Below are 16,678 nucleotides of genomic sequence, written 5' to 3'. Positions count from 1 at the left end.
TATAGACATAAATCTTCCACCCCAGTCTAAATCCACGTGACATCAGCAGCACTTGCTGCCTAAACTTGGCCTTTCTAGTAAAGCAGACAAGACCCTCTTGTATCTCAGCTGGGTATTAGCCAGTCCAGAGGGAGGTTTTCTTCCTTCTGGCACAGGCGGTGCTGGAACCAGCTAGATAATTCCATTTCTAAAATAAAACTCTGAGCCTGTAAAAGGTCAAGTAGGAAACCATGACTAGTTCAAATGTCTTTCTCAGGACGTGTGCAAAAATGATACTATGGGGAAAAGACACCAATTTTGTCCTTATTCTGCAACAAATCTTCAGGCTCTGATGTGGAGATAAACCCTAGCTGTGGCTGTGCTGCCTGCCAGCTCCCTTCCCCATGCTGTGAGGCAGGGCATCGTCTCCCCAGCCACGCTGAAGCCTTACGATGGAAGTGCTGGGCTTGTCTTTCAAACTGCAGCCCTCTGTGGGATGTACTGCGGGCATCAGGCAGGAGCAGAGCCAGCTGGGTGGGCAAGGCGCTCCACCAGCGCTGCTTGCAGGTGCTAGCTGTGCAGCCAGCAGGCTGGTGTGGCTGTCACCTTCTGCTTCCCAAACTGACTGAGGGTCACCTGGGGTCCAGAGGGACCGAGGGGCTTGTTCATGTGCTGTGACTGATAACGTAAGAGGTCTGGCCTCAGACTTTTGGATAAGATCAGATTCTAGTAGCTATCACGCTTGTGAAATGGCCCTGCTGGGCAATCCTATCTCATGCTGTGGGAAGAAAGATAAAAGTTAATTGAATGGGAGCACAGCAAGAGGCCCTGTGCCAACAACGTGGCCTCCTGGCCTCCTCTCCCACCCTCATCTCAGGGGAGGGATGCCAAATCCAACCTCCCTCTCACCCTCTACCCCAACGAAGTCCTCCTTCCCTCCCGGTAGGTGGGAGTTTACACAGGTACTGTTCCCATCCTTGCAGCCCTGCTGCTGCCTTGAGCCATGGGTTGGCAGAGGCTGTGGGAGCGCTTCCCTCCCACAGCGGTGCAGCTTCAGCCTTGGCCCTTGCAGAGCTGCTCGAGCAGCCTCTGGTGCTCGCCCCAGACTGGGTGTCCCCTCTGCTCTGCTGCTGGGAGCGGGGGAGAGCTGCAGCTCTGCAGGCAGAGGGTGAGGTTGCTGTCCCAGTGCAGCTGGGGCTGATTTTCCATAGTTGGGCTCTAAGCACCTTCTGGCGAGAAGGGAACCACCCCTGACATGTCTGTCCTGAAAGACCAGGAAAGAGTTTAGACCCCGATGGCCTCCCCGGTCCCCTTGGGAGGGGAGGGTGGCAGTGAAAGTGAGGAACTGAGCAAAATTTCTCACTCTTTGTGGGTTCTCCTGGCAGGGCAAAGGCAAACAACCCCAAGCTGGTGAGGGTGCAAACCTACAGCCCCCTCACCAGAATTTCTCCTCCTTGGCAAGGGGGAGTGCCCCCCCCCCAAGAACAGCAGGGGCCCAAAGCCCACGGCAGAGCACCATGACACAGCTGCTGCTCCCCCTGACCTGCTGGAACTGGGAAGGTGCAAAGGGCAGCTGTGGGGAGAGAGGAGCACGCACGTGAGGAGCTACCTCCCGTCAGGATCAGTATGGACATCTGCCAGGCACAGCCCAGGGCTTCCCAGCTGGGATTTGGGGAAGAGGAGGAGGGCAGGGATAAGCTGAGCTAGCCCGGGGAATAAGCCATGGTCCATGCATGTAGCACACTGGACAACAGGGCAGGTGGAGAGGGATGAGCCGGCACAGAAATGGCAGCTTGAGAAGATGAGGTGGACAACCAGGAAGCAGGATTCGAGTCCCTCATGCTCACAGTCCTGGCGTGGGGCTTCTCCTTCAGTGCAGAGCTCTCATCTGAGCTGTGATTTACCTTTGGGCGGGGGGTAAGTGTTGCATGCCTTGCTGGGCCTCCTGCTTCCCCCTCCTTTTTCAATCCCAGGACCAACCGCCTTGTTGTCACCTCCTGTGACACCTCCCTGGGTAGCACTGCTGCAGCGTTACTTTCTCTTCTAGCTTGCCTTTCCTACAGAATGCCCACTCTGGGTGGTTTATTCTTCCCCTTTGAACACCACCTCGGCACTCCACCTATGCACGTGTCAGCCCGCCAAGAGGGACGAGAGGGGACTTCCAAGGCACCCCAGTGGAGCATGGCTTCTCTTCATCATGCCTGCTCCAGGTTGCTTTGCCGTTGTCAGCCTTTGCCCTCTGTCATTGGGAACGATCCCTGGCTCGAAAAGGACTGAAGAAGGGTACGCCTCTTTGCTGCCTCCTGCCATGGGAGATGCAGAGCTGATGCTGACTCCCAGTTTTCTGAGTCTCGCTGGGTGGGCAGTGGGCCCCCAGAGCCTGTTGTGCCAGCAGGCACTGCTCTCCCTCCCTGTGTAACCCTTACAACTCCTTGTAAGTTGCTGCTTTGGTCGAAGTACGCGCAGAGGGAAGGAGAGGGCAAAGGCTAAGGCAGGCGAATGACTAAGGTGATGTTCAACCCTGCCCACCTGGCTGCCAGCAGCACCAACCTCAAAACAGTGCTGGTGCCTTGCATGCCTTTGTTTTGGGTGATATCGTTAGACAGTTTCTGCCTTCGGTGCCTCTGAAATGCAGTTTTTGAGATAACAGGAAGAGATGATCCCACAACAGAGACGTTATCTGCATAGTAGTGCTCATTGTTTGCATTTCCCCTGCGCTTTCTCTGCCTACATAACAGCAGGCAAGCGTGTGGGGCTGCTGCCTGCTCTCCCCCAACAAATACTTGCTTTCATGTCCAGCCCTGCTGGGTGCTGTGGGGCAGGTGAGCGAGGGGGTGCCAGCAGGGATGTGCATGGCTGGAGAGGAACAGCTCTGAAACAAACCTGCCGGCAGGCACCCCCAAACCGCATTTACATGCGCTTACCGCTCTCTGGCTGAACACCAGTGAAGTGGGGACAGGTGGTAAGGTCGGTGCATTAGGACAACGAGCCCTCGAGGAGCCTCACACTGAAATGTAACGCCTGCTGGGACAGTCTGGGACCGCTGCTGTTAGCAGTCGAAGTCAGACAACCCCCTCTTCCTCTGTCAAAGGCAAGGTGAGCTTTCCCATGAAGAATGGGAGTGAAATAAAGGGGTGCTTGTTTGCCAACCAGTTCCTACTCAAGGCTAGCCCTGGTCTCCAGCTTTTCTTCCACAAAACATGTGAGCACCTGGCTTCCATGATGGGCTCTTCCCAAAGCGGGCTCCAGTCCCTTCCCCATGTGGGGCTGGGTGCCCCGGAGCCCCCGCTGTTTGCTGGCAGGTTCATTGAGGGGTCCTGCTGGGCAGAAGCTCAGCCCTGGGAAGGAGCTCTGTGCTAGGGGTCTGGGGGCCTGCCCTGCTCTGCTCTTGCTCCTGACCTCTCATCTCATGCCGATGGCATGTCCTGCCCCTCGGTGGGTCTCCCTGCCCTGAGCATTTGGCAGATGGCAGGGCTGGGGGACCAAGGGTGGGCTGTAGGCTTGGGATGCTCCTGTTCATATCCCTGTCGAGGAGACGGGGTCCTGATTTCTCCTCTTGTCTGAGAAGGGAGTACTTGTCTATCGGTTTATGCTGGCATCACCGTTTTATTCCATTTCTACTTTCCTGGAGGTTTTACAGGTGTTGAAGGCACCACCTGAGGGAGCTGTGTCTCCGAGAATGGCTGTACAACACTGGGCAGTATGAGCAGCTGTACACGATGCTGGGGCGACTGCAAGGCCTGCATGCTGCAGGCACTCTGGTCACTGTAGTAGCCGAAACTTCAATTTTAGTTGGCTTCAGTGTGATTTCAATAGCCAGGGCCACTGCGAGTGAAGGGCAGAATGAGGATCTTGTTCCTATTGCAGGGGAAGTGCCTGTATCTCAAACCCAAAACCCAACCAGCAAAACCTCCAACACCCTTTCGCTGAGCTTACAATTTCTATAGTTTCTATTTTTCTTTTAGCCATTTAAAAACAGACAAGCTTAGCCAAAAGCTAGCCACTGCAAAAGAGGAAGCGAGTAACGTAAGTGTTTTAAAAAGCACTGATGGGAAGGAAGCATGTCTGCACAGCAAGTGACTTGGAGGACCCTTTAGGCTCTGTGGTGGAAATTAAATACTGAGTGTTGGAGATGTTGCTGGGAATCCAAAGTTTTCCAAAGGAAGGTCTGTTTAATAAGGAAAATGGGGGAAACAAATGGTGTCCCCACCTTTTATCTTTATCAGAAATAAAGCCTTGCCTAGAAATTCAGGCTGCAATGGGCTGCCTAGTCCCATGCTGCTGAGAACAGCAAATATGTCCCTGGCTTTTGCTGCCAAAGCACGCTGTCTTATCAGGCTCATCCTTGCCCATCCCACCTCTCTTCCTTGGCATCCCTGTACCACAGGGATGGTTTGCCTGGCATAGGTTCTAGGGAAAAGAGGATGGATATGTACGTCCCTAATATCAAACACTACCTGCAGCAGACCCCTCTGTTGATGTTGAGAAGGTCACATCAGAAAAACAGGGTCAGCTTTAGGAAAACCACCAAATTGCTGCTCTGAAGGGCCACAGATGGTGCCAAGCTTAAGAGGCCATGTTGACAGCTGAGGAGAAGCATTTCAAGATGGCAACTGTAGAAGAAGTAGCTGTGAATCTCCTTTCTCTCAAAGCATCCGTGCTAGAGAACATCTGTGACAGAGCACCTGAGGCAAATGCAGGTGTGATGTCTTATCTAGAGATGAAAAACTGCCCCACTACTGGTGAGGCACCAGAGCAGCTGTCTCAACACATGGACACGTGTTAAACAGTGAGAACTGTTGGTCCTCTCCCTCTCCTCAAGTTTTGAAGGACATGTGCTTCTGAAGCCCTAATAAGATATAGTACAGCAGACTGGTTTAGATTGATCAGAAGGGAAGCAAAAGCTTTTTTTTCCAAGGTATAAAAAGAAGATGCTCCACCCTTTAAGAAACCACTGCTGTAGGAAGCTGGGATGAAAGAAATGGTACAGATGACACCCCTCTGACAGGTGAGGCTTAGCCCAGCGCTGCAGACTGCACCGCAGGCGCCGAGCAGGGCTGAGCCTGGCGATGGGCACAGCTGCCGGGACCTGACACGCTTGGCTCATCTCTCCCACAGGACCTGGCTGCTCCACACCTTCTCCCAGCCCAAAGTGTCATGCCGGTGTGTGAAGAGCAAGTTGGATGGTCTCACGGGGCAGTCGCGCCTTGGAAGCAGAAGGTTGTCTCCAAGTGGCGTGGCTCCCAGCCAGGAGCCCAGGCCATGGGTCTGCCATGGGTCTCCTGGCAGCTTTGGAAGCTGGACATCTAGCTACTGCCACTTCGGGGCCAGCCTTCAGTCAGGTACAACCCAGAGGGGGCCAGGATGGATGCCCTACCTAAAACGTGCCACTGAAGGTGTTCCCTGGGGAGACTTGGCTGCATGAAGGGATTTTGTGCTATGCCTGGTTTACACCTGGAGCTGGCCCTTTCCAGTGGTCCTCGGCTCAAGTCTCTGCCTTAGGTGGTGAACATCGTGGCTGGAGGAGGGGACACAAAGCTGGACCCCTGCCCAAGGGGTAGCTTGGTCAGGGAACTGATGGCTGCTGGGTCTCGCTGGAGGAGAAGGGGAATTCTGGGGCTGGCCGGGCAATGATGACAACAGTTTGTGGATGCTTTAATTAAGCGCAGCCCCCATTAGCCAGCTCCTGGCACACACCTCTAGGCAGGGAAGGCAGTTTACAGCACAGGACTACCTAGCAGCTCCTGCACAAAGCCCTGCTCTGCAGGATTTGGCCCAAGTGCTTTGTTCAGCTGCTCTATCAGCTGTCTCCAGGGCCAAGAAGCAGAGGCAGCAGGTGCTCTGTCTGCAGCCTGCTCGGGGCTGGTGTGTGCAGGGTGCCCAGACCCACGTTGGTGCTGTCATCTAGTGGGACAACACGAGCACAGCCCCATTATGGCTCTGTGCCCTTCATCCCATGCCTTTTACGCCTCCCTTGCGCTAATTTACCTCCCAGCTAATAGACCTGGGAGTATTATTGGCCATAAGGCTTTTCCCTAGAATAGGCAGCGGAAAAGCTGTTGCCATTAAAGGCTCAGTACACAGCTTTTACAGGGCTTGTGTATCACAGGCTAGGCTTAAAGGGAGCTCATCCAAACTCCTGAACTCAGCTGGCCCTCACGTACCTCCCCCAGCAGAGTGTATTTTGTGCCTGTAAAAAGAGATCAGCCCAGTGCACAAACAGAATAATGGTTAATTTAATTTAGATCGTGCTTTGCACCTAAGGAGATCTGAATGGGCTAGAGACTTCTCTGAAACACTTGATTTCTGTTATTCATAAATTCAGAACACATTAGTCGCTACTTTCTGTTTGTGATCTCCATGCCAATCGGGTTCAAGTTTTGGTTCCTCTTGCAGCTGCTCAGACATGTTCTGCCACTTACACAACAGGCGGCAAACCTCCCCGTCAGCTGCCCCAAATTTTCCCAGAGGGTACATTTGAGATGACTTGTCTTCCAGAAGACAAAAAACAAAGACTCAGCATTTGGGTTGTGTTCAAGGCTGAGTGGCAACGGAAGGGCAGAGGTGGGAGTAGGGCCTTGCAGCTCATCTTATGTCTTTCCCAGACTCCGATGGCTTTGTCCCGCCTGTGCCCCCTCGTTCCTCACACAGCAGAGAGAGTGCTGGAAAATCTGACGCTGCTAATTCTGGTGGAGGAACAGGAACACAAACTGCAGCCTGTGCAGGGTAAAACAGGGAACCAAAAGCAGTCTCCCACATAAGAAACATTGGTGTGGTTTTGTTTTTAGATGCAGGGATTTCTTAACTGTATTTTAAATAGAACTGCACAACAGCCCAGGTTGGAAGGGACCTCAAAGATCCTCTGGTCCAACCTTTCATGGGAAAGGGAACCTCAATGAAATTATCTGACACCCTGTCCAGTCGTGTCTTGAAAACCTCCAGCAAAGGGGACTCCACCACATCCCTGAGGAGGTTGTTCCAGTGACTGATTATTCTCACTGTAAAAAATTGTTTCTTATACCAAGATACAAGCCTGAAGAAGAGAAGGCTCCACTGAGACCTTAGAGCGGCCTTCCAGTACCTGAAGGGGCTTACAAGAAAGCTGGAAAGGGGCTTTTTACAAGGGCACATAGTGATAGGACAAGGGGCAATGATTTTAAGCTGAAGGAGCGTAGATTTAGATTAGATATTAGGAAGAAAGTTTTTACTGTGAGGTTGGTGAGGCACTGGCACAGGTTGTCCATAGAGGCTGTGGCTGCCCCATCCCTGGAAGGGTTCAAGGCCAGGCTGGATGGGGCTTGGAGCAACCTGGTCCGGTGGAAGGTGACCCTGCCTGTGGCAGGGGGTGGGAACTAGATGATCCTTAAGGTCCCTTCCAACCCAAAACATTCTGGGATTCTAAGGTAAAACCTCTCCCAGGGCAATTTGTACTCTTGTCTTCTCTCTGTGGTTCCCTGTGGTTTAGGTTGAAATCCTTCATCTTTCTATCTCTGAAACACTTATTTTTGTGTGTGATGGAAGGTGATCTTGGCTGGTGTCATGAAGGAAATGCAGTTATGAAGGTGTCTCTGTTGGTCCCCATTCGTGCTGTACTTCACCCTTCCTTACCAGCCTTCTAGCCTTTGTCAGTAAGCACGTCCATCTGCAGGTTACCTCTGTTTAAGTGTTTGGTTTCTAAAGGACCCCTAACTTAATTTCTCTTATTCTCTTCTGCTGTGTAAGGCACTCCTTGCCCCCTGGTTAACTATTCCAGTTCAAGATGTCAACTATGGTGACTGCAGAAACTCAGTGGTGCAAGCGGATAGCGTGTGGAGGAAGGGCCTAGCAGGATTCCCTTTCCACATATGGGGATGATATGTGTGTCAGGGAGAAAAAAAAAATAGCCCAAAACACACTTCACAGAATCACAGCATGGTCAGGGTTGAAGTGACCTCTGGAGATCATCCACTCCCACCTTCTGCCAAAGCAGGGGCACCTGGAGCAGGTTGCACAGAGTCACGTCCAGGTGGGGTTTGAATGTCCCCAGAGAAGGAGACCCCACAGCCTCCCTGGGCAGCCTGTGCCAGGGTCTGTCACCCTCTGGGTAAAGACGTTCTTCCTCATGTTCAGATGGAGCTTCCTGGGCTGCAGTCTGTGCCCGTTGCCCCTCGGCCTGTCGCTGGGCACCACTGAAAAGAGCCTGGCCCCAGCCTCCTGACACTCGCCCCCGAGATGTTTGTGGCCATTGGTAAGATCCCCCTCAGCCTTCTCTGCCCCGGGCTGAACAGCCCCAGCTCCCCCAGCCTTTCCTCATAAGGGAGACGGGCCAGTCCCCTCATCACCTCGGTAGCCCCCGCTGGCCCCTCTCCAGCAGCTCCCCGTCTCTCTCGACCTGGGGAGCCCAGCAGTGGACCCAGCGCTCCAGCTGCGGCCTCACCAGGGCTCACAGAAGTCTGGTTTTGATGAAAGCTGCCAAAATAGGAACGTGAGGAAGAACGTCTTTATACTGAGGGTGACAGACCCTGGCACAGGCTGCCCGGGGAGGCTGCGGGGTCTCCTTCTCTGGAGACATTCAGAACCCACCTGGACGCCACGCTGTGCAACCCGCTCCGGGTGCCCCTGCCTTGGCAGGGCTTGGGCTGGGTGATGCCCGGAGGTCCCTTCCCACCCCGACCATGTCACAACGTGACGGCGCTGTACCAAAGGGGGCAGCCGGCAGGGAGCCACAACCCCCACGTCGGGGCCCTGGGGGCAGCAGCCCCCCCGCCTCCCCCCAGCACCCCGCTCCCGGGCCAGGACCCCGCTGCAGCCCCCCGTGCGCCGTGCCCCCAGCCCCGGCCGGCTCCGAAGAGAAACCCCAGCACGGCCGGGAGAGGGCACCTGGAAGCAGCCCTGTGCACGGCTGGGCGCCTCTTCCCTCGCCTTGCTTTTCTTTTTCTCTCTCCTTTTTTCTCACTGTTTTTTTGGGGTTTTTTTGTTGGTTTTTTTTTTTTGTTTTGTTTTGTTTTGTTTTTTTTTAACTCTCCGCCTTCCCCGCCCTCCACCCCGCTTTCCTTTGCACAAACCCTGAAAGCCGTTTTCATCTTCCTGGGAATTTGCTGCTTTGTGGCATGAAAGGAGGGCAGGCAGCCCGGCTCGGTGTGGGAGCAGCAGCATCCAGCCACCCCCGGTCCCCCACTGCCCCCAGTTCTCCGCCCCACATCCCCTCCCGCCAGCTCCACACACATGCCTCTGCCTGCACCCCACAACACACTCAGCTACAAAACGGGTGCATGCGGGTGTATCGTAACCACATAGCGATTCAGAGGTCTGTGTGTTGATTTTTTTCTGCAAAGCTCCCTGAAACATGCGGATTGCAGTAAGGCAGCACCTGTATTCCAACCACAGTGGGGTCTGGAGGAAGGAAAATCCACTCCATCTCAGTGAGCAAGAATTGCAAGCTGAAAGCAGTGCCGGGCTGAAAAGCAGCACTACGTGCTGGCCTTCTTTGTGCTAATACTGGTTGAATGTTGTTCCCTGAAAAGCCTGGTTTTCCCCAAGGCTGACAAAACACTGAGCTGGAGATCCTGCCCATCAGACTCCAAATCGAAGGTGTAAGCTTGAGAAATGCACATAGCCCCGCTGCACCGAGGGGCGGATGGGTGCAACACCAGTATCAGCCAGATTAAGAAGCTCCTGGCATTTGTTCGGAGTGAATTTTGACACATGCAGTCACAGCGCAGCATCCCTGCCATGCTTGCCTTCTGGAAGCACGAGCATCCCATGGTCTTTTCCTCTCTCACGGATGCAGAGATGTACTCTTTTCACCCCCAAACGCGCGCTGTTTCTTCCTCACTTCTCATGGGTGCTTGCAGATTCAAGCATGAAATCTCTACCAACAAATGCTTTTTACATGCTCTGCTGTGTGGCTTTGCTGTACACACTCATGCCCTAATTGCATCACTTCCCTGCAGCTCCCTCAGGTGAGCACCCCCGTCTCTTAGTCAACACAGGCACACGATAAACATTTCACGCTCTCTAGCTGTGCCCAGATAGCCCACAGACAGCTCACACCTACAGGTACAGCTCCACTTTTTAAGCACAGAGACGCTGACTGCTCTCTAACAAACTCATACTACAGACGGTGTATACACAGGCACCTTTATCACATAGTCCACACAACTTCAAGTATAAATATACTCATTTTCTTTGCACAGACACACATGCACACACTTACTTTCGTTTCCCTGGAACAGACAAGCCTTTGTTGTTAGGCTGTCTCTGCTCCTCTAGTCTTTCTCTCCCCCCCTGTTTCTGACTCTGTTTTCCCTGATGCCTGTCTCTTCTGCTTGCTCAGGCTGTCAACGAAGCTGCAAGGTGCTGCAGATGAGCCGCTTGAAATCCCGTTCGTCCAAGGCCTTTTCCTGGGGCGACATGTGGCCTGTTAAAATGGGCTCTGGGCTCCATCTGTGCTTGCTCAGTGAATCCCCCCTACCTCATTTTAAAGGTACAAACCCCAGCACTTCTGATGGAAAATTTTCCCCCAGCAGGATGCCCTGTGCTGTAGGGGAGAGGGACTGGGCTTCTCCTCGGGGCGGTGCGGTATCTCTTCTGTCACTGTTGCAATAGCAAAACCCCCGATAACCGCTCTTGCAAACAGCCTGCTCTTGCCAGGACAGGCCGGGCGGCTGCATCCAGCCCACCCAGGCTCACCCACACACCTTGGCCCTGGGCGATGTGCTGCTGCCCTGTTCATTTGATGGGGGGGTTGCTCACACGCTGGAGCTGAGGGAGCAGCAGAAAGCTGGGGTGCAACAAGTTGCAGCAGTGAGTGACGTGGGTGTTTGGGTGGCCAGGAGGGGTTTTGGGGTGGTTTGCTGGCATCAGCAAAGGCTTGTGACCTTTGGGAGGGTATAGCTTGTGGTAGGGGGTTCCTGGTGCTGGAATGGGAGCAGGCAGCCAGGCTGTGCTGTGCTGCAGCGTCAGGGAAGGGAAGGTGATGAGGGTCTCCCCTCACCCCCATGCTGAGTATGGGCACTGCTCTCTGGCCATTCCTAGGAAGGTTTCTTGCACCTTGCTGCTGCCTGGTTTATCTAGGGCTCCCAGGGACCAGCCTCACTGGGGCTTTTGCAAGGGGTGGGGGCCCTGGCCCTGGCTGCCAGCCTCTGCAAAGAGACAGGGCCTGAGCCCTGGGAAAGGGTGTTAGCTCCAGCCAGATTTCAGGTGCTTTCCCAGCTGTGTTCTGCACTTAAATCACACCTTCCTGCTGCTCTGTGTGAGTCACTTCAGGCTGAGGGACTGGGGCTGTAAGGAGGTGTGAGGATGATACTGAGAAGTGTTGGCTCTGGGAGATTCTCCTGGTGCAGCTTCTGGCTTTGCACACCTGGATGCTGGCGGTGTCCTGTCCCAGCGCTAAGGCAACATACAGCAAAAGGAGCTGCACCAAGCGCTTCTGTTCCTCTTCCCTGCCTGTGCTGACCCCACATGCATCCACATGTGGTGGGAGGCGTGTTGTTGTGCGGGGTGAGCAGATGCCAACTCACCTGAAAGGGGTGCGGTGTGTGGGAGGGAGCCCTGTGTTTGAGGAAGCCTCTTTGGCTCCCTTGGGGAAGGCACAGCCAGGCCCCGAGGGTGGTAGCACCTCGTGTTAAGTGGGATTTTTGTCATGAGGGTGACACCAGTGGCAGACCCTTGGGTGAAATGCATTTAAAGACATCCCACTGAGAAGCTGGCCTCCACTGGCTTCTCCCTGCAGTGTTGTGCCAGCAGCCCCCTTGATACTGAACCCATTTTCTTCCCCTACTGGCCTCGGTCTGCTGGGTGCCTCTCACTGAGGTTAGTTGTAAATCGGTCACATGCTCTTCACTTTTTTTCCCCTTTCTTATGTATTCTTTCTGTTCAGAACCGGCATGAGGCAGGCAGCAATGTCCAGCAGATGTGTTGCCTGCCCTGTGTGGTCTCCTCAGGGCAGCCTACCTCCTCAGAGAAGGGACACCGGTGCTGCTCCCACTTGCTTCCCTCTTCACATCCCTCCATCTCAACCTTGTGGTAAGTCACAACAGTTACATTTATGTCTAACAGAGGCAGGGTTTGTGTAAGCTATTTTATTATTCAGCAAGCTCTCTCATCTGCTCGGTCAGGGGATGGCAGCTGGCGCTGCCATGGTGGGGAGCATCTCCAGGTCGTTTTGCTCTGCTGCTCCATTTGCCTCTTGCTTGGGGTTCACAGCCAAACCAAAGACAGGAGCCAAATGTATCTTGTGTACAGTAGAGCAATGGCTCCAGCTTCCCACCCCCAGCAGCTTGCTGACCTGGAGACCTCTGGGCATAAACAAAGCGCAGTGTTAGTGGAAAATTGGTGCAGCCCCCAGAAGGTCCTTAGGAAACATGCGAGCCCGGATGGAGCCAGCTGTTCTGCGTGGGAAGGCAAATGGTAAGCCCAGATGATGCAGAGGAGAAAGTCGAGCCAGAGCTGGAGCACGTTATTTGTCTTGTGGCCGAGAAGATGAGTGGCTTGGGCTGGATGTGGGTAAATGGCGCTGGGCCACGTTTTGGGGAGTGACCTCCAAGGCAAGCTGAAAGAGCCATAGATGTCAGCTCTGGTGAAAAGGATGTTGGAAACCCCACAGCCCCGGGAGGCTGATAGGGCAGCGTATTTCTGTTCATATCCGTTAGCTGGGTCTTTGCACAAGCTTGCTGTCGCCTGCTGTTTTATCTTCACGTTGGAAGGGGCAAACCCAGCAAGCGGGCAGTTGCAGGCACTGTCTTTGCTTCTGGACTGACATTGTGGCATCCAGACTACCCAAAGAGAGAAAATCTCTTCTGTACAACCCCTTGCATCCTGATGAGGTGATTCAGGTTGAAAAGGTCAGTTAAAACGTAATCTGTGTTCTGGAGTCTGGGCTGGATGCGACTGCGGATACTGTGAAACGCGTGTGTGGAGCGGAGTGGTTTGTTGGTGCTAGCGGCCAGAGGCCACAGATTTTTAGCCTCCTTATGAGAGCCACTTGCGTTCTGCATGTGTGTGCTGGAGGGAATCTGGACTCACACACGGAAAGCCCTCCCTCGTACCGCTGCCATGGCTTCGGGACTCCCAGCAGAGGGTGAGGCAGCATCCTCTTTGTGAAGTGAATGAAACCATCCCCTTTTTCCTTCAGAAGTTTCTGGGTGACCAGCCATGTTAAGACAGCTGCAGCTGTGTCTCCACAGGGATGTTGTTTTTTCAAGCTGAAAACAAAAACAATTCCCTCAAAGATGCACTGAGGATAAAAGTGATTAAGCTGTGAGGAGCAGTGTTGTCACTTGAGTGGTGCTTTGGCTCAGACATCTTCCCTCAAAATTGGAGAACTGTAGGATCAAAGCTTAATTTAGGCTGGAGGACACCCCCGTGGGGGCCATCTAGTCCAAGCCCAAACGAACCCCGAATGAAGCAGGTAGACTGTGAGGCATCATCGTGTTGCTGAGTAGAGACACTTTGGAAATAAATCTTGGGTTATTGGGATTCAGCGGGACTTTTGTGATAATGTAAGAGGGGTCAGAGGTTTGGCTTGGCTGTGGATCATGCGCAGACTCTTGGATGCCCATGTCACCCTCCAGAAGTGTTGGTCCAAGCATGATCCCTCACTTCATCATGGATAATGCTGCTGCCTTCGCCATTCGCTTTTGTATCTGGCTGGGAGAGTGTGCTCTGTGCCTGTTATTGTGGCTGAGCTCTCTTTGCTTCGGCTGGGTAAACAATTGTCTCTTTCCCCCTCTAACGTGACTGTATGTCAGTGCAATGAAGAAAGCACAAGGGCTGCATCACACGCTGCTTTGACCCCCCAGTGAAAGGATAGTGGGAATGTAGTGTGGGGGGCAGGCACAGGTGGGCCCAGAAGCAGAGCAGCTGGGAGGAGGACACATTTGATGTCCTGTAGCTTCACGTGGGTGCTGGTTTTAACTTGTTGTTGCAGCTCCCTTCTCCCGATGGTGTCCTACACATCTCTCCTCCCGCCCTTTTGCAGCCAGGGGAAGAAAGGAAGGTGCTTAGAAACTTGCCTCTTTAAAAAGCAAATGTTCTTGCTAGCTAGAAGCAGCCATGCCCTGTTGTACCCTAGGTAGGAGGTGTATCTTACTCACAAAAGTTTAATGCGCCTGATGTTTCTGCTCTCTGCACTTCTGAGCACATGCTCTCGGGGGCCCAAACCTTTCCCAGACCTCCCAGGTTTGCAAGAGTTTGCAACTGCGCTTCCTGCTACTGGTTGGTGTGGATGTACGAAGGGAACAAATGTTGGATGTTATTTAGCACTTCAGTCAGGTCATGCTGCAGCCAGGAAGCGCAATGGTTTGTAATGGAGAACATCTGGGATCTCATGCAAACACCCTCACTCACTCTGTCCTCGTTTCCCTGCCTGTAAAATAGAAATAATAATTCAATACCTCGAAGAAAAGTTGTGGGGCTTGCTTAGCAAATTAAAATCTGTGAAATGCTTGCAGACCTAACTCCAGAAGGGCAGGTGGGAAGGTGTTGTGTTTTTTTAATCGCAGGAGCATTGCCAGTCTGTCTCCTTCCCTTGCACCCGATGGAAAGGCGATGCTGTGTGGCCTGTTTGAATGGCACGTGGTGGTGCATGGGGGGCTCAGTGGCCCCTGACCACACCGGGACCTCTGGGGGTCCTGCCATGCTAGATGGGGATGTAGCAGCGGAGTGACCCGCCTGTGTCCATCTGCACGATGGCCACCCCCAGCCCTTGCGGTGGCAGTACCCGAGGTGAGGTCAGTCCCGCTCGGGGGTGGGTGGGTGTTGGATGGTTTTGTGGCCCTGTTGTCCCTGTAGCCATCTGGGTCTGTTTCTCACTGCTGGCATGGAAAACTGGTACCTCCTGTGCAGCCGTCCTTGCACACATGTGCTCTACATCAAATGCTGACTCCAAGAGCAGTAGCATTGAAAAAAGTCCCCACAGATAAGAATATTTCCCCAGATAATAACATAAAGTAAAAGTCAAGGGACTGTTTATTTATTTTTTTCCTCCTCCACCACCTCCTTTTTTTTAAAAAGTGAGGCATTTTATTTTGCCTTCAAGGAAAGCAGTACTTATCTTTATCTTAGAGCTGTTTCCAAAAAATCATTTTCTTTTTCCATGCTGACCTTTCTGAGGCAGATGAAAGGAACAGCCTTTAGTCAGGAGAGCTGTGGAAGGCAGAAACCCCTCCTCTTTCTCCTCATCCAGGGCAATGCATCCTCGCTCCATCCATCCTTCACTCTTGGTGTTTTCCAGGGGAGGAGGACATCGGCTCCATTCTCTTTCCTGATTGACAGGCTCTGACACACACACACTGCCCCTCCCTCCCCCCCACCCCCCCCTCCCCCCACCCCTTGGGTTGGTTGATATTTTCTTGGTCTGTTTTCTCCTGCTGAGCCCAACACACTGATGTGACAAGCTTAAGGCTCAATACCTTTGAAGAGCGAAAGTCTGGGCTCCCAGAGCACAGCAGGTCCTCTCCGGTCTTCTGTGGCAGGGGTTGTAAGTCATCCATCCTCCTGGTGCCCAAAGCTACGTGTGAAGCAGGGTACTGAGCAGCACTGTGACCAGTGGTGTTTGCAACCAAGTCTCCCAGCATTTCGGTATGGCCTGAAAACCTGGAAGTGTGAGCATGCACTGCAAAGGAATTGTTCCTGAAACCCCAGCTGCTGCTACCTGGCCAGGGAAACCAAATGGCTGGGAGAACTCCTGGGGCCAACAGCACAAAAGGGGGTCCCTGGCAGCCCCCTGAGAGGCAGGGATGGGGCCTGCACTGCTGCTGGGCCAGGGACTCATCCTAGCAATCCTGCATGGTATCTGGTGGAAATCTGTCGAAGCTGAGATGCAGTGAGCACACTAAATTGCCAGTAAAGCAAGTGGCATGTTTCCAGAGAAATTTTTGCTCAGCAGAAACTCTGTGGCTGCATCTGATATGAACTCTGTAAATGGCCATTAGCCTGTTGTGGATGAGAGCAATATAATTGAATTTAAGGAAAAGGTTTAGGAGGGAACAAACTTTTTCTTTTGCATAGTTTCTCAGAAACTTTTATTTTTCCTCCGGTTGATAGCTGAATATGTCAATAGGTTGCAGTTAATGCATGGAGACAAAAATAAGAACCAAGGGAGGGCAGATGAGAAGGAAAACTAGGGATGTCCATCTTCACTAGAGCTGGGCATATGTAGCAATAAACGTTCACAAAATGTGCTTGTGAATAAAACATGCAGCCTGTCTTCCTTAGTGATTGTGACCCATTTTATTCCCAAACACTCTGTTGAAAAAGAATTTTCTACTCACAAAGATGTTCACGAAAGCAAGCTATCTTTTAGAGTAATGTGAATAAATATAATTGAATGCTCAGGCTGGCGTTATACTTAAAGCCATTTTGAAGAGCCCTATCAGTTGCATAATAGGCTTGTGGAACAATTTGGCATGATTGCAAATAACTTGCGATGAGGAGAAGCTGTTTCTCGCGCATATGGAGCATGGCGCCTAGCTAGAAGCGATACAGAATGACTTACATGACCAACGGCGTAAAGTAAAACGGTGAGTGAGGGGCAGGATGTTTTCAGCGAAGGGGTCTCGACTAAGCTATATGTTAAAATGCCTTCACGCAAAGCGTTTGTCACAGCCATCCGGCAAGCAATCCCGCCTGTAAGTAGACAGGCTGCTGGCTGATAATTCGGGGACAGATAACGGGGCTGCGCCTGTCCGAGAATTCATCTGCAGTGAGCTCTTTGATG

General features: G+C 52.8%; 1 long non-coding RNA gene across 1 annotated transcript in view; it reads left to right on the top strand.

Moving 5' to 3' along the window:
- The first annotated feature begins 11,888 nt into the window (after window positions 1-11,888).
- LOC130145217 (uncharacterized) overlaps window positions 11,889-16,678 on the top strand; it is a 28,209-nt gene continuing 23,419 nt past the window's right edge. The window contains exon 1 of the long non-coding RNA XR_008820410.1: window positions 11,889-11,985. This is a non-coding gene — a long non-coding RNA (uncharacterized LOC130145217). The remainder of the gene's footprint in view (window positions 11,986-16,678) is intronic.

This window comes from Falco biarmicus, chromosome 2, assembly GCF_023638135.1.
Source record: "Falco biarmicus isolate bFalBia1 chromosome 2, bFalBia1.pri, whole genome shotgun sequence".
NCBI classification, from domain to species: Eukaryota; Metazoa; Chordata; class Aves; order Falconiformes; family Falconidae; genus Falco; species Falco biarmicus.
This window is presented reverse-complemented; position numbering and strand designations above follow the sequence as displayed.